We start from the raw sequence: 12,113 nt of genomic DNA on the forward strand, positions 1-12,113 counted from the left end.
GCAACAAGATGCAGCAACACCTGTTTGACGCGACAACGTCGCGTTGGAATTCACGTCAACACATTCCTCGGTCAGGGAAAAAAAATTCCAGGCCTCAAATTGAGAACCCAAGACGTGAGATTAACCATTCCAGTAAGGTCCACGTGATTTGTCGGACTCTCCGTGCCTACTGGGATGTCACCTGACCAGGCTTCCGTTGTGCGGCGTGACTTGCAGTGCGACGTTTGGTGCAGCCTCCCCGTGCAACTCAACATTGTAAAATTGTACCGTATAAATTATCGTAGATTTTAGAATGTGTGTATGTGCGTCAGTCATTCCGTGGTTGCTGTGTACTCAGCGCTACGCTGCGCCACAAACTCGGCGACCCGAGTTCGATTCTGCGCTCACGGCCACACACTTGTGTCGATTATCTGAACCGGTCATGTGCGTCCCCTAGGTCGGCTCAGCCTCGAATGAGTATCCGAAGCGGTGTGTAAACATCGCTATTTGGGAACAAAGGTGGCCGAGCGTGGTGCTGGCCACCCACCCCTTCGTGTGCCGTGCCGGCCTTCATAGGTGCTCGCTAACAACACTTGCCCCCACAGTCTGTTAAGGCTACACGGGGGATGTTTGTCTTGGTCATGCTATGTACTGTATGTGTCACTTGACACCCTTGCTAACGCGATGTTCTGTCTCAAACAACTATGCAGGCGAATTATTTAATTAATAATACATTCATAAACAGGTATTTGTCGATCCACCTAATCGTGTGGCTTTGCTCTTACTCCATTGAAACGCTTGAATTGTCACGATTCGGGAATCAAGATTTGTATTCAAGAGTCTGTAACTTTTGGTAGCTGACTAATTTTGATAATTGGGTTTGCTCAGTTTACCGAAATGCAACATGCGTATACAGTACCATGCACGTGCATCATCATCATCTCTTACTTGCACTATTCCAAGCATATGCAACCCAATTCCGTGTATCAAAATGGACGCACCAATAGCCCTGCAGCGAAAGCTGCAACTTCGTTCACCGACCTTGCAAGCGGTCCCGCCTCATAAGAATGCCCCCTCTGGCATTTGTTTTCCTCCCCGAAACACCAAGATCACATTTTGTCCGGGACGTTGTAATATTACCACCAGGGCAGAGGCTGCTTGGGAGTCAATGGTAATAAAGTACCCCGAGGGCTCAATGTGTTTTTCAGCACCTCCCCCCCCACCATCCCTCCCCCCCTCTCACAGCCCCCCCCCTCCCATTCTATCCGCACCCACGAGATCGCCATACCACCTCACATACCCCCCCCCCCCACACATCAATGGTATGGCACACGCCTATCGGTTCTTGTGACCGGTTGTACCATGTTGACGCTTGGCTTGATAAGCAGCACTGGAGCCTAAAATGAGAATTATCCGGTAAAAAAAAGTAGAGGTTTTTCAGAAATATTGGACCACAAGCTCATGTTTTTAAATTATTCCTCAGTCTTTGAAATTGGTGCAGCAATCTGAGAGTATCTTCTTGGTTCTTTCGGTAAAGTCAAAAAGTAAAATAATAAAAATAAAACATAATAAAATAATTCTCACGATTTTACCGAAAGAACCAAGAAGATGAATCCCTGCAGTCACGAAAGCTTTAAATCGAAATCAGTCTGAGAGTAGTTCTCCAGACAAACATACCCACTATTCCTACACAATTCCAGCATGCAGATTATAGCCTCTTGTAAAATAAAGTCAATGTACATATAAGCAGATCTCCGCTTTGTGCCTCCACAAAAAATAAACAAACTATTTTAGTCCATGACGCTTGCTGGCTTCCGGACGAACATGATCAAATGGCACTTTCTAAATTAATCGAAGCAAATTCTGGACCGGATTCAACCTTCTGGATCGCATCAGCAGTCAGGCCTGGTAACAAAAATTGCTGCTGCTTGGTTATCAGATGTCATTGGCAAGAGCACTCCATCTCAACTCCTCTCTCTCTCTGGGACCCTGATTAACGCAATAGCAACACCACCTTCCATGGGGGTTGTGTGGGTTAAGGATTGTGGGTCTGACGTTGGCATGCCACCGCCAAATGTGTATTTATTTAAATTTTCCAGCTAAGGCCCACTGAGCTAAATAGTTATTTATAATTATAGCTCAAAGACGTGGCTGTTCATGTGGAAATGTATAGCGGCCAAATACTCTAAACAGCATGCTTCTAAATGTGGAGGGGAAAAAACCGGAGGACCCGGAGCAAAACCCACGTTACTACTGGGAGAGAGAGAAAGAGAGACAATGCAAACTCCAAATATATATGCGTCGGGGCTCGGGATCTAACCCACGACCTCCTGCATACAAGGCGCGACAGTTAACATCTCCTAGCCACCGCCTGAGACTGCCCTCGTCGACAGAAAAAGAATGGGCAATAACCCCACATTTCGCTCTGCGAAAATGGCCGGATATTTCTGGAGGAAGCCGGGCCCGCCTGATCTCGCCCTGCTATAGAAAACATTGCCTCTGTGCGATAGTCTCCAAAAATAGATGCATTCTTTGCGGGGATATGCAGTGGTGGTGGTGGGGTCGGGGGGGCGGCGGTGCATGGAAAAAATGAGGCTTCGTAAGGCGTTCCCCATGTATTAACAACAAACCGCAGCCCCCGTACAGCCAGCGGTCACGGAACATAATGTCCTAGTCAGTGTTTACATTTGAGGAATTGTTTATTTTGGCTCCCGCAGCGTTACGCTGGAATTGTGCCAGCTGTAGGAAACCGTGGACTTGCAAACAAACAAAAAACTGCAAATGTAGACTCGCAAAAAAACATGTGGAAAGTAAATCGGTAAGGCGCTTCGAAGTCGACTTGAGTTTAGTTTGCTTCGGCTCGTGCCCCTGGGCATTATTCCAAATTTCCCATCGTCCTCATCATCATTAGCATCGGCCACGATCGATGAATGACTTTGCTAAGCTGTGGCTGTCTCTCACGACCACGTGAGATATGCACACAAGCTGATCTCACCGAGTGCTTCACCTGCGGCGTGGCCTTGTGTGTACACACTCAGAAGGGGCACGACAGAGTCAATGTTAACAACTGCCACTGGCCTTAAATATTGAATCAACTTTTTAAGAGGTCGTTATAGCATGTTAGTTGGGGGGGGGGGGGGCTGAGCCTTAAGTTGGGGGGGGGTCAGTCCTCCTCAGCCCCCCTGAAGTTGATGTTCAGATTGATTTGTATCCCAGAATGCACTGCACCTAAATATAATCGTGTCTAAGTTGGGCGATTATTAATATTTCACAGTGTGGATCCACGTGCATTTTGATTTAGTATCGATTTTGCCGTCGTTATGGAAAGGAATGTTAAGTTACCTCGGAGCCTAAATTGTAAAATCGTCGGACTAAATTTATTTACAATTGCCGTCAGGTCACCGTATATTTGCTTGGCGTGATACATGAACAATGAAAAATGATGAGTGGACGTGTGCTCGGATAAACAAAGAGACATACAGAGGGACATGTGGAACCACGCAATTCAGAGATAACCGTATTTATTGTTCAGGGAAGCGAGTGGGCTTGGGCAGGGTACGTTGGTTGAAGGGAATTCTTGGCTGACGGATTGAGCCTGGTCAAACAACGGCCAGGCCAATGGATAAAACTTTACTGAGAGGACCGCATCGAAGATGGAGCGATGAAATCAAATCGCGTGCGGGATTGATACGGATGTTCGCATCACAGAGCGTGTGATGGGATGGCGATGGCAATGGCGGAGGGCCTTTAACACATTCCTGCGGAGGGAGCTGGTAGGAACATTGGGTTGCTTGGTCAATGGCCAGGGTCAACGGCGGCGTGGTGTATTCCGCAAATATTCCCGACTGTGAGGGCGGGCACAAGCCGGCGTGAGTAGGTTAAACGTTGATTTGTATAAGGGCACCACGGGGTGACCAGCCACTCCCCACCCAGTCCCACCCCTCCCCACCCAGCCCCTCCCCACCCAGCCCCTCCCCACCCTCCCCTCCCCACCCAGCCCCTCCCTCCCCACCCAGCCCCTCCCTGCACGACGGACACAATAATCCCCTGTGGGCTGGTGTAACTAGGAGGTTCCTACCAGTATTAAGCAGCGGATAGATCATGGCTGCTGGTGATGAGAAATAAATAAAAAATTAAGTTGTCTTTTTTTTGTCATGTTTTTGCATGGGGGGCATTGCATCAACATAGAGGAGAAGCAATTGTTTAACTTGTGTCTTTTAGGAACGTTTAAACATGCCTCGTGTGAGCGGACCAGTGCGTCGCGGTAATCGATCAGCCATGAACTCGAAATTGTGCTGAAGATGTTGGAAGTAATGAACGAGTGAGATGATTAACCTGTCTGGGTAAATCATTCCGTATTTGCTGGCTGCTTATTCACCATAAAATAGAACACCGAGAGAGTTCGCGTCGTTGGCGATAATTATAATCACAACTCGCAAAAGGAAACCCACGGAACCACGTTTCTACTGGCTCACGCAGTCCTGTATTTATTTACTTTGTCATTTCTCGAACACTTTATTTTAAAATACAGTCCGTTGCTTTTGATTTCAGATAACGCACCTTTATTCATTTCTGGCCAACCAAATGCATCGCACACTGCCATTCACATGATGTTACTATTAATACTAGGACGCTTAATACGGTTTAATGATGATCACAATAACATCCTTTATATCACCCAAAAGGCCTCACTGAATCTCTTTACCTTTTTAGGAGGCATCCCGGATTGGAATAATTGGCCAAATCCATTTAATGGGTGTTTGGCTTCGTATGGTGGAAAACTGGAGAAGGCAGAGAAAAAAACCACGCATACAAGAGGGAAGTTGACAACACTCTGTCCATTCAGATTCAATCATCATTTGATGTCGTTGCCATCTTCTGACTATCTCGCAGTCCCTGCTTTTAGATGTTGTATATGAAAAACAAGAGTTGGTTTTACCCTTTCTGGCAATACAACAGGTAGTAAGATTTTCTAACACCGAATAGATACATTTTGTTAAAGGAATCAAGTACTTGTGGTGAACATGCAAACAAACATGTTCTGATAATATACCAGAGACAGCCTTCTTCTCGAAAGAATAAAACCTATTCTTATTTTTCATACTTTGATATTGGTAAAAAGGTACCAGTAGATACTTAATATGTATATATAAAAATAGATAATTGTTTTCATAATAAACGGTCACTTTTTGCAAAAAACTTAGACGTGGCCAGGTAAAGTAACACAAACTGAAGAAACGTCAGCACCTTTACTAAAATATAAACCCATTTCCTTGTAACTGTGAGCTAAAGACACGTGTTGGGTGTAGGGCCAATAATGAGATACATTGTCATAAACTATTAAAAGATTACAACTTTAAAAAACACTGGAGCGAAACAGCACAACCGCGAAATACGATGAAGGAGTGTTGGACATTGAATCTGGTGAAGCACGTTATGAAAATGTCGGCTTCCTCTGATTTCGTCCCGTCTCAGTGAGTAACCAGACTTGGCAGTTAGATTCCACAGAGTGCGTGGCCAAGTGGGTCAGGGATGTGCGTGACCAGGAGGTCAAGGAGACACCAAACACGCAAGGTTACCCATTAATGTAGGTGACTGAGTTCATCGTAGTAATAGGTGTTTACCCTTGGAACCTCATTTGCCAGAAAAAAATTTGATAATAGTTTTTTTACCCTTCTATAATGCAAAAAAAACAGTGCATATATTATCAGAGTTATGTTTTTTGTTTGCATTATGGCTGCAGGTATTGTGGTCTATGCAAACATGACTCCTTGTAAAAATGTGTCAGTTTTGTTGTCAGATGGAAGGGTAAAAAAAACAATTATCAGGATTCTACCCTTTCAACTGGTACAAAAACTGACACCTTTATACAAGGCATCATGTTTGCAATAACCACAACACAAGCAGTCAACACCAATGGAGACTAGGCTCTAGGAAAAGCTGTCTCGGGTGTGGACCAATCAACTTCAAGGACAGTGCATATCATTATCATTATCAGAGTTGTTTCTTTTTGTTTGCATTTTGACTGCGTGTGTTGTGGTTATTGCAAAAATGATGCCTTGTATAAAGGTGTCAGTTTTTGTACCAGTTGAAAGGGTAAAAACCTATTACTATATTTTGCCACTGGTAAAGGAGATGTCTCATAGTGAGTTCATCGTGGTGTAGGTCCCAGCTCTCGGCGGCATTCACTCCTGCAGAGAGCGCGGGGCAACACTCTTGCGTGCCCTACTGCCAGGGCACTAACATAACCCTTCCTTAAATCCAATGCCCCCTCGGCCACTGGCTCACTGAACCAGCCAGGTGGCTCAGTGGCCGAGCGAGCAGCGAGAAATGGGAAGGTTTGCGAATTCAAATCCTGATTGGTGGTTGACTCAGCCCATCGTCCGTCTGGGGCTGGTAAATGTTTGTGATTGTCCTTTGTGTAGACTCGACGACCCCGAATTTCCACCACTGGCTCAGTGAACAGGAGATGAGCACCGTCTCAATGGTCACTTGAGTAAGCAATCACTTTGGCTGATGGCTCTGTATAAAATAAACATGCTCGCTGCGTTTGTACGACGTCCTATGTTAAGTCCTGAAATGAGGTTCCATTTAGACGCGATCTAATTTTAACTTGCGTTGCATAACAGCGGGTTATTTCTATTATGATGGGTTTGTATCATCATTTAGACATTTGATAATAAAGCACGCATTGTAGGTTTGGGATGCGAGGTGGCCAGGGGATAGCAACACAGCAATGGAGTTAATCTATTTGTGCAGTATTTTTGAGTGTTATCCTATGGGTTGTGTGTGTGTTTCTACAGGTGGAGAGCGGTAGTGTAGCGGTTAACGTGCTGCACTTTCAACCTGGCGAACCGAGTTTGATTCCAGCTCACGGCCAAAACCAGTTACGATTATCTGAACTGGTCCTGGGCCTTCCCTAGGCCGACTCAGCCTCAAATGAGTACCTTGTGCGGTGTGTAAACATCGCCACTGGGGAGACAAAGGCGGTCGGGCGTGTTGCTGACCACCCAACCACCTCGTGTGCCGTGCCGGCCTTAATAGGTGCTCGCTAACAGCACTTGCCCCAACAGTCTGTTAAGGCTATACGGGGCATCTTTGCTTTTATTTCTCCAGGTGCTCTCATCTAGCTTTCTCCCAAATACCACAGTGCAGGACCCTCCTGGAAAAAACGTGAGACTCAGTGGGACTTTCCTCGATGAATAATGGACGTTACAACAATATTTGGGCGGAGCGGTGGTGCAGTGGTTAGCACAACTGCGCTATGAACATGAGGACCGAAATTCGATTCTCAGCCATGGCAAATACTGTATCAGTGATATCTGAACCAGGCCTGGTCCAAACCTGACATGGTATGTGGGAGGCTTTCATTCAGCAGTGGATTCATAAAGGACTGATTAATTAATGTTAAAACTATCAACGTAATATAATTACAGAATATGCTTTAAAAAAAATCACAAACTGTAATAATATACTGAAATAATTTTTGACTTAAAACTTTCGTGAGTGCAGGAATTCATATTCTTTGGTTCTTTCGGTAAAGTCATGTAGATATAAAATAATCAAATCAAAATAATACAATGAAAAATAAGTGTTTAATTTTATTTTAATTTTTTTTTATAATTTTACATCTAAGTGACTTTACCGAAAGAACCAAATAATATAACAGACTAAAATGTTTTCTATGTCCTGTCGGTTTACTGGCTTTGACCAGTAACGTGGAATGTTGAGCACTGACTCACAACGATCTGAGATGTTGTCATCTGTAAAGTGGTCAGCAGATGGCGGTACAACACCAGATTTCGATTGAATCCTATGCTCAGGTTTGAGTCCAGACTCTTTGGTTCTTTCGGTAAAATCACGTAGGTGAAAAAAAAATAGAAATAAATTACGACGTTTCGATTGCTTGTGTTGCAATCGAAACGTCGTGATTGATGTATTTTTAATTTTCACCTACGTGACTTTACCGAAAGAACCAAAGAGTATGGATCCTTGCAGTCACGAAAACTTAAAATCTAGAATCTAGTTGGAATTGTTGCCATTCTTATGCATTGGTGTTATAGCGTATTAATTTTGGGTGTTATTCGTATTTATTTGTTTTATAATCACATCACGGAATGAGGTCATTATTTGCAGTCTAGAAACTTGTCTAGAAGTACAAATAAAAACCCATGGATCAATGGATAGAAAGTTTTTTTTATACTTTCACAATCCTACATTTCAATACAGAATTAACATTTATAAGGACAGCTGTTTTTTTTCGTATTCAGTACAATTCGCAACGTATATACGATGTTTTTCTCGTGAAAACATACGACTTGGTTAGAAAAGAAACCTATCCAAAGTGTTCACATGCTCCATTGCAAATCCACCTCACCGAGTTCCAAGACTACTTCGCATGAGGGTCCTGTGTCAAGATGTTTGACCGACGCCATTAAAGACGATTTGGCACGCGGTGAGTAAAACGATCGTGGGGTGGTCAATAACAGGCGGAGAACTGGATTCGAACCCATGTACTCAGTGCTGACGCTTCAGCCCTCCGACCCCTGAGCCATTCCTATCCAGTCGCGCGAGAAATATCACCAATAATGTCCTCCAATTGACTGTGCAGCAGCGTACAAATAGCTGCTATGGCCATTCTCTGCGAAAAAACACATTCCTGCGGAGGGAGCTGGTAGGAACGTTGGGTTGCTCGGTCAATGGCCAGGGTCAACGGCGGCGTGGTGTATTCCGCAAATATGGCCGACTGTGAGGGCGGGCACAAGCCGGCGTGAGTAGGTTAAACGTTGGGTTTTATAAGGGCACCACGGGGTGACCAGCCCCTCCCTACCCAGCCCCACCCCTCCCACCCCCCACCCAGCCCCACCCTCCCCACCCAGCCCCTCCCCGCCCTCCCCACCCAGCCCCAAAATCCCCACCCAGCCCCTCCCCACCCCCCCCTCCCCACCCAGCCTCTCCCTCCCCACCCAGCCCCTCCTTGCACGACGGACGGACACAATAATCCCCTGTGGGCTGGTGTAACCTAGCGGTTCCTTCCAGTAAAATAGACATCGTCCAGCACGCCCACTAGATGGCGATGCACAAACGAGAAGTTGAGACCCTTCTATGACGCCCACGTGGGCGCCACAATGTCACCGTGGACGCGCGGCGCCCACAGACACCCACGGCATCAGCTGAACAAATGAAAACTCAACGAATGTCCACACTGCGGTCGACTTTCTCGGCAAGCTGTCACCTTTCGCGGCCGTCTGTCAACCCCCTCTGTGCGCCTTTGAGCCCTTGAGCCGCGTGCGTTTCGCATGGGACGCACCGGCACTGACTTCGTGTGTCTCGTCGGCTGAGTGTGTTGTGGCCTTGTACTGGTAGGAACCTCCTGGTTACACCAGCCCACAGGGGATTATTGTGTCCGTCCGTCGTGCAGGGAGGGGCTGGGTGGGGAGGGAGGGGCTGGGTGGGGGGTGGGAGGGGTGGGGAGGGGCTGGGTGGGGAGGGGCTGGTCACCCCGTGGTGTCCTTATAAAACTCAACGTTTAACCTACTCACGCCGGCTTGTGCCCGCCCTCACAGTCGGGCATATTTGCGGAATACACCACGCCGCCGTTGACCCTGGCCATTGACCGAGCAACCCAACGTTCCTACCAGCTCCCTCCGCAGGAATGTGTTTAAAATAAATGCCGCTCGGTTTTGTTATTTATTTCGATTTTCCATGTAAGGCCCACTTGAGCTATTTCGATCTTTTTTTTCGGAAGCTGACTAGCCACAAATGAGAGCTCAACGAAGCGGCTCTTCGTCGTGTGGGAATGTACAGCAGCCAGCTACTCGGAGCGCGTGTTGCTAAAATGTGGAGGGAAAAACCGGAGGACCCGGAGAGAAATCCACGCGACCACGGGGAGAGAGACACGCAAATTCTACATATCCAGACGACAGGTTCGGGCTCGAATTAACGACTTGGGGGCCGTCCATAAATGACATCACGCAATTTTGGTCGATTTTTGACCCCCCCCCCCCTCGTCACACGGCGTCACAGAAAGTCAGACCCCCCCCCCCTCAAATATGACGTCACAAAGCTCTGCCCCCCCTCCCTCCTAAACCGTATTTACATTTTGAAAATAAAACATGCTTCAAATCGCTTTCAACTATTGTCATTGTATTGCGAATTTTATTTGGCGCTGCACTCTGATGTTGTAGGAGAAAACATGTATTAAAAAGTATATTTAATTAAGTAGAATGTGTTGTCTGTATTTATTTAAAGTTGTGCATTTTGATGTGACGTCACATTTCTCACCCCCCTTCCTCTCGTCACACATCGTCACAAATGTCTGACCCCCCACCCCCCAGGTGCGTGACGTCATTTAGACGGACGAACCCTTGCTGCATACATGGCGAGGTCGTTAACATGACGTCACCGCCACCAACACCGGGGTTTCCGGCTGTTGCATTGCAGGTAGCTCGTGCTGTCATTGAACTTTCTCTCGCAGCACTTACGCCATGTAGACACAGGTTCTCATGCTGTGGTGGTGGTCTTGATGTGATGAGGCTCATTATTCTATATATATATAAATATATTGTTTGTAATCAATAAACTGTAGTAGTTGGGATGCTGCTGTGGTGCAATGGTTCGCACACTGAACATGCAATCCAGAGGTCGCCGGTTCGATTTGACCTCCAGGCGCGGCAGTTGAAACAATGGGGCAGGTTTTTATTTCATTAGAACCTCCTTTGCCAGTAGCAAAATATGATAATTGCTTTTTTTCCCTTTTATCTGCCAACAAAACTGACACCTGTTTTTTTTACAAGGAGTCATGTTTGCATTGACCACAATACCTGCGGTCGGAATGCAAACAAAAAACACAACTCTGATAATGTATTGTCTTTGAGTTGTGTGCCTTTTGACGTCATCTGGTCCAACACCATGTGAGACTAGGCTCTAAGAAAAGCTGTCTCGAGTGTGGACCAATCAATTTCAAGGACAGTGCATACATTATCAGAGTTGTGTTCTTTGCATTCCGACCGCAAGTATTGTGGTCAATGCAAACATGACTCCTTGTAAAAAAAAGGTGTCAGTCTGAGGTTCCAATGATGGTAGCTTCTTTCTCTTAATTGTCTCTTCTCATTCATGTTGAGACGTGAAATCGAGCGAATATTTGGTGCATTGCCTAGCGCCACCGCCGCACACACCAGCAACTGAACGGAACACTAAATTGGTCCCTAATCCTTGGGTGCGTTTGACGAAGATGTCGCTCGCGGAGCCGTTCGTGGATGAAACGAAGTCACCGCCGAGGGCGCTGCAAGTGAGAGGTTGGGGCTGGAATGCAGCCGAGCAAGTGTCCCGCATCTTCCGTCGTCGCAGCTTTCACACCACACACATCCCTCCCGCGGCAGTCTTCTGCAGGTGGCCGCTCACAAATAAGAGCACAGCGTTTGAGTTGCCCTTAGGGGCCGTTCATAAATGACGTCACGCACCTAGGGGGGTGGGGGGGGTAGGACATTTGTGACGATGTGTGACGAGGAGGGGGGGGGGGTGAGAAATGTGACGTCACATCAAAATGCGCAACTTTCAATAAATATATAATTTTCGATTTAAAGCTTTCGTGACTGCAGGGATTCATCTTCTTGGTTCTTTCGGTAAAGTCACGTAGAAGGGAAATAATAAAATAATTAAAATTAAACATAATAAAGCTCCAAGCCTGGTGGTGTTTCATTCAGACGCTGTCTTTCCGACAGACCTGTTCTGTCTTTCCGACAGACCTGTTCTTCACCTGAGGACGTCTGCTTGCGTTGTGGCCGAAACGTCGTGAGAATTATTGTATTATGTTTTATTTGTATTATTTTATTATTTCCCTTCTACGTGACTTTACCGAAAGAACCAAGGAGAAGAAAAAATAAATATATAATTATTATAACTACACTAATTGTTATAACAACACTCCTACAACATCAGAGTGCAGCGCCACATTAAATACGCACTACAATGACAATAGTTTAATGCGATTTGAAGCATGTTTTATTTTCAAAATGAAAATATGGTTTTGGGGGACGGGGGGGGGGCAGAGCTTTGTGACGTCATATTTGAAAGGGGGGGGTCAGACTTTTTGTGACGCCGTGTGACGAGGGAGGGGTGGGGGGTCAAAAATC

The sequence above is a fragment of the Lethenteron reissneri genome, chromosome 38 (assembly GCF_015708825.2).
Source record: "Lethenteron reissneri isolate LAM-NWPU_2019-01 chromosome 38, ASM1570882v1, whole genome shotgun sequence".
Lineage (NCBI taxonomy): Eukaryota > Metazoa > Chordata > Hyperoartia > Petromyzontiformes > Petromyzontidae > Lethenteron > Lethenteron reissneri.